General features: G+C 36.6%; 1 gene segment (V, D, J or C); it reads right to left on the bottom strand.

Moving 5' to 3' along the window:
- Positions 1 to 952: 952 nt before the first annotated feature.
- On the bottom strand, positions 953 to 4,204 carry LOC308684220 (immunoglobulin lambda constant 7-like). The segment is given in 4 exons: positions 4,169 to 4,204; positions 3,595 to 3,646; positions 1,835 to 2,619; positions 953 to 1,260 (listed from the first exon to the last, which is right to left on the bottom strand).
- Positions 4,205 to 5,584: the final 1,380 nt, after the last annotated feature.

Raw genomic sequence — 5,584 nt, 5'->3', positions numbered from 1 at the left:
AACTTTGGTCTGGGAGTGGGACGGGACAAGATTTCTTTCTGTGGGAGTGGGACGGGACAGGAGTGAAAATCCACTCCCGTGTCATCCTCTAATGCACACTTGAGTTTTGTTTATTAACCAATTAGTCTATAAAATGTAGGTGCTTGAAAACCGCCAAACCAATTTTTACCAGCACAATCAAACTCAAAACTGCCCAAATCTGGCAGCACTGGCTTCATGTCATCACTGTTTCCAAATGTCACTGGTTCGTCTCTAGGGGGCGATGATCTCTGTGAACCCATGAACCACTGTCTATTTCATTTTACCTGATCTCAGATCAGTTTTTTAAATATTAATGTTTATTGACACATTTTTATAATAAAAAAGGAGTTGTAGTTAAAAGTGTCTAATTGGTCTGATTACCAAGCTCTCCATAAAACAAATAAAACAAACCCTTCAATTTAATAAACTAACACATATTATAAAGACATTTCATATTTACTGGTATTAGATGATTTGGTAATTGCATTGAATAGATTAGACTTTAAATTAAAACATTTGCATTTGGTGTGTAAAAGGTGTTTTTATGCTGAGTTTCCGCTGTTCTGACCAGCGTGTGGCGTTTCCAGAGCTTCAATACAGTGAATCATTATGCAAATCAATCGGTTCAATGGTTTCTAAAAGCTTTGTTTCTCCATCACTAGAGCAACATGATTCTGGTTCACTCTTGAGTTGATAACAGCAGGCCAGAGAGCAAACTTTGCCTGGCCCACCTCCACTTCTGGCTGGGTCCCCGGCCCAAAACTGGCCCAACACACTGAACATGGACACACAGAGCTTCCTCTGGCCCAGATGTGGCCCACACCCTGTAAAGCGACTCTTATTGACTGATATGGCCCAGGTCTGGCCCAGGCACTGTAAGACAGATCTGGCTGAGAGTCGGCTGGGCAGAAACTGGCAGTGAAACACACATTCAACCAAGAGTTTTTATTATAAAATTAACAAATACACTTTAATATAAACATGTATGAACAATGAACAAATACACTATGATATTAACATTTATTAACAACACACTGATTCTTCATTTGTGATCATGTATTAGTTATGATTTTCATAACACTTTCATATATATTTACACCATTGTCTATAAATGTAATGATTATGAAACAATTAGTGTCAGAACGGCTGTTTCTTGATCTTGATCTTTTTTATGATATTTTTATATAATAAAGTTTTTAATCTTCTATAAATGATCAGTTTGTCTGCGCTGCTTCACTGCTGCACTATAATGCAGTCAGAGGGTGTTTTATATGATCAGCACATGCTTCACTCTGCATGTGTTTATAGCTCTATGAACTGAACATGACATGATCAAGAGCTCTTCTTCATCAACCAACAAACATGACTTTCAGCATCATCTTCCTCTTGACTCTGGCAGTGTTTAGTTCGGGTTTGATTAATGATTTATTATTGTATTTTCAAACACTAATAACACTATATCATTACAATCATCAATCTTGTGTTTATGAAGAGAATGAGTCAGTGTTTCAATATGATCATCATGTTTTAGGTGTAATATATGATCCTGTCAATCAAACTGAACAGACTGCATTCAGTCACTTCTGCTGTCTGGACGTGATGCTTTCCATTTGAGACACAGCAACTTTTACATTCTTACACAATTACTGTCACAACGGCTGATTCTTGATTTATGATCTTGCTTTTTAAATTATTGTTATTATATTTTTATATCTAAAATACCATCACCTGCTTTTGCTTTTTTTTATGATATTTTTTATATTCTAAAGTTTTTAATCTCCTATAAATGATCAGTTTGTCTGCGCTGCTTCACTAAAGCAGAAGTGAAAGTGTTCCAGTCCAGATCATGTAACCAATCAGAGAGTGAGACTGAAAACCCCATTTGCATTGTCAGAGTGGAGTGATTGTGATCCTCTCAGAATAGAGCAGCTCTGTCTCCAGAGACCATGTTCAAACCCCAAGAGCTTTATTTGACATTTACTGCTACATCAACCTTCTGAAAAGCACCTGCATCTTCATCTGTTAGTTGAATGATGTTGTCAGACACAAAGTGAACTTGTTGAGAAGCTTTATTGAATGTTGCAGCAAACACAGCAGATTGAAAGATCACACACACACACACACACACACACACACACACACACACACACACACACACACACACACACACACACACTCTTTCAGTATTGAGTTGTAAATCACTCCAGCTGCAGCACTAGACTCATGTGAATCCTGCCTGACACAGGACACTCAGATACGGCTCATCTTCAGGAGAGAAACATCAGCACTCAGAGCTCTTGTGGAACGAGACCTCATGAGGAGCTCCATCATGTGTTACTCTGCAGACGTACAGCTCTCCCTCTTCCCAGCGTGCTTTGCTGAGGGTCAGGACGCTACTGCGGCTGTAGCGGCCGTCCTGCTGGCTCTCTGCGCTGGTCAGAACCCCCTCGGTGACCTCTGACCCGTCCAGTGTCCAGCTCACCAGCGCCCCCTGTGGAGAGTAAGAGCTGAGCAGGCAGAGCAGTGCGGCTGAGTCTCCAGAGATCTGCAGAGAAGAGGGCGGCAGCAGAGACACTGAGGGCTTCACTGTGGGACCAGCTGCAGGAGACAAACACAACACATTCACACACACACACACACACACACACACACACACACACACACACACACACACACACACACACACAATTACAATTACATTTTTAATGCATTAATTATGCACTGCTATATACATTAAAATGCATGTATGATCTAATCAATAAGTGTAACAGCAGTTATAACACATATTATCTATTATCAGGCCGATCTGACTGCTTTAATTCCAGCAATTATTCACTCTGAACATAAATATCTTACATTTTGAGATATTCACCTGAACTGAAAATGTAACTCAATTTCAAACAGAGTTAAAACACAATTGAATCACACAGAATGAACAAAACACTGAATTATAAGCACAACATGAGCAAAAGAGATTCAGTATCATTGACTGAACTACAGAAAGCAGCAACATTTACATTCTGATGTCAAATCTCTTTTTTCCATGTATGATTTCTACAATAAAAGATGAACTAAATATGAACTCAGTGTAGAAATAAATGAAGGAAAAACAAACCTGTAATAAACTGAATAAACTCATAGTGAGACACAGTGTGGAAATATGTTTAGATTTCCTTTTTTGTTGAAAGGAATAATGCTATTCTTATAATAATATCATTGTTTTAGATTAAATTAGTATACAACAATATCAGTAACAGTTTATTTAAAGCTTTTATACATATTGCATTATAAAAAGTATTGTTAAGTATGAATACATTGTAATATTATCTATTCATTGTTACACCTCCAAAAAATTATAATACACTAAAACTCATGATAAACAACCAATTTTAGACGTAACAAGGAATTTGCAAATATTTTAAACATTTTAACTTTGGTTACAGTTATAAGTAAAGTTTTGCCACAATATCTAATAATCATTATTATTAATAAATGTTGTTCTTGTTTCCACTGTAAAACACTTTCTGAAATCTAAATTGTATTTTTTTTAAATATGTAATTAAATAGACTTACATTTGATCACCAGTTTAGTTCCTCCACCGAAAGTCCACCACAGTGATACAATCTAATGAAACGCTCGTACAAAAACCTCTATTCCACTCGAGTGAACACACACTCCAGCAGAGAGAGAGAAACAACACTTCAACACACTGATATTAGAAGATCCTCAGCTCTTCTCAACACTCACTCATTCAGATTTGACTAAATGCTTTCTGATATAACACTGTTTAAAGAAATATATTTGATGAGCTGTGACCTCTGAGGTGACCTTTGACCTCTTTGATCATGGATGATGTTGTGGAGTTTCTCATAATTAGGGTTGGGAATCGTAAGAAATTTTCCGATTCCGGTTCCGGTTCCCATTCATTAAAAAATCTTAAAACAACTAATAAAAAAATAGTAGTAAGGGAAAAATCCCAAATGAGTTTAACAGACTGGTAATGTCAACAAATTCAACATATTATTAAGCAATTTTTGCAAAAAATATAATTTTTTCTGAAGGAAAATAAAAATTTCTGCATTCTCTAGAATAATTTGGGACCTCTCCTATATAGCTTATTGTATAATCTCCAGCAGTGGAGAATACCCTCTCAGAAGGGGTAGAATATGCTTGAACACCCATGTAAGATGTGTGTAGAACAGAATGATTGATTCATAAATACTTTACTTGTTTCATTACTGGATAAATCAGCGCTCTAGCAGTTAATAAACAGAACTGCATGCGTCTTGCGGAAGAACATTGTTGTCGGAGCTACTTCTCTCTATTGATGTCTATGATATGTCACGCAGGCACTGGGCTACTGGGCTACTCCGCAGCGGCTGCGATCCGCCAGTCCGAGTATAAACGCTTATTGCAGGCTTAACGTAGTGATTCAGGATAAGACAAAAACACGGTTTGAAAAAAAAAGCATTCATGATGTGCTCATTGTATAGGCCTACATGTAAATTCTGAACACAAAATTCTGAACACAAAAAATTCATTCATGCGTCTTTATGAATGTTTTGAAGCATCAGATGTAATCGATACACTCGTTATTTGAAGGCAGCGACTTTCAAAAGGTGATTTACTCTATTTTGGTTGTCGTAGACATCTGTGTTTATACTCTAATTATAAACTTTTATCTCAGTACTTCTGTGATCATTTGAATATTTGTAACATAAATATCGATAGTTCAAGGGTAGTTTTTGTAATTTAGGATAAGATCGTGTGTGTGTTTGAATCAAGGTATTTTAAAGATTAATCGTGCAGCAATGAAACAATGAAAATATAAAAGGTATTTTGCATGTTCTCCACAGTCAAGCATGTTTTCATATTCAAGGTCTGTTCTAAAAGTATCTGGACTGGTTATGAATCTCCATACAAGATCATGAAACGTGAACAAGCTCTAATATGTCTCCATCTTTAACAGCCTGTTTCTTCTCCATTTGATGATTTCAGACACACATGAGGCTTCATGATAGATGGAGTGACACCATGAACTCTGATTAGAGATTCACAATCAGTCCTGATACTTTCTGAACAGACTCATGATTCATGATCTTACTTTAGTGATGGCGGTTCATCTAGTGGAAGTGTAGCAGTGATGATGGTCACATGACTGAATATGGACACAGAGATGGACGTTCATCTGCACATCCTCAGTGTCTCAGGAGTCACAATAAAAATACTAAATAAAGTCATGATTCTGTAACTCTAGTGTATATGAGTTTGTTATCAGCACAAGCTGTTGTAAATCCTGCCCACTTCTTTGCATTGTCAGCACATGCTTCAGTGCTCTGAGAGTGTTTATAGTGCTGTGAGTTTAACACTTCATGACTGAGAGCAGAACACACTCTTCATCATCACACAAGACTAAACTACAGCAATGAACACAATCATCATCTTCATCTGGACCATTGCACTGTTTATTCAAGGTTTGTCTAATACAGTTTTTATAATGATTATTAATTCTCTTAAAATGTGATTATATATATATATATATATATATATATATATATATAT

Source organism: Scardinius erythrophthalmus (assembly GCF_964197995.2).
Source record: "Scardinius erythrophthalmus genome assembly, chromosome: 24".
Taxonomy (NCBI): Eukaryota; Metazoa; Chordata; class Actinopteri; order Cypriniformes; family Leuciscidae; genus Scardinius; species Scardinius erythrophthalmus.
The sequence above is the reverse complement of the archived record's forward strand: the minus strand, read 5'-3'. Positions and strand labels throughout refer to the sequence as shown.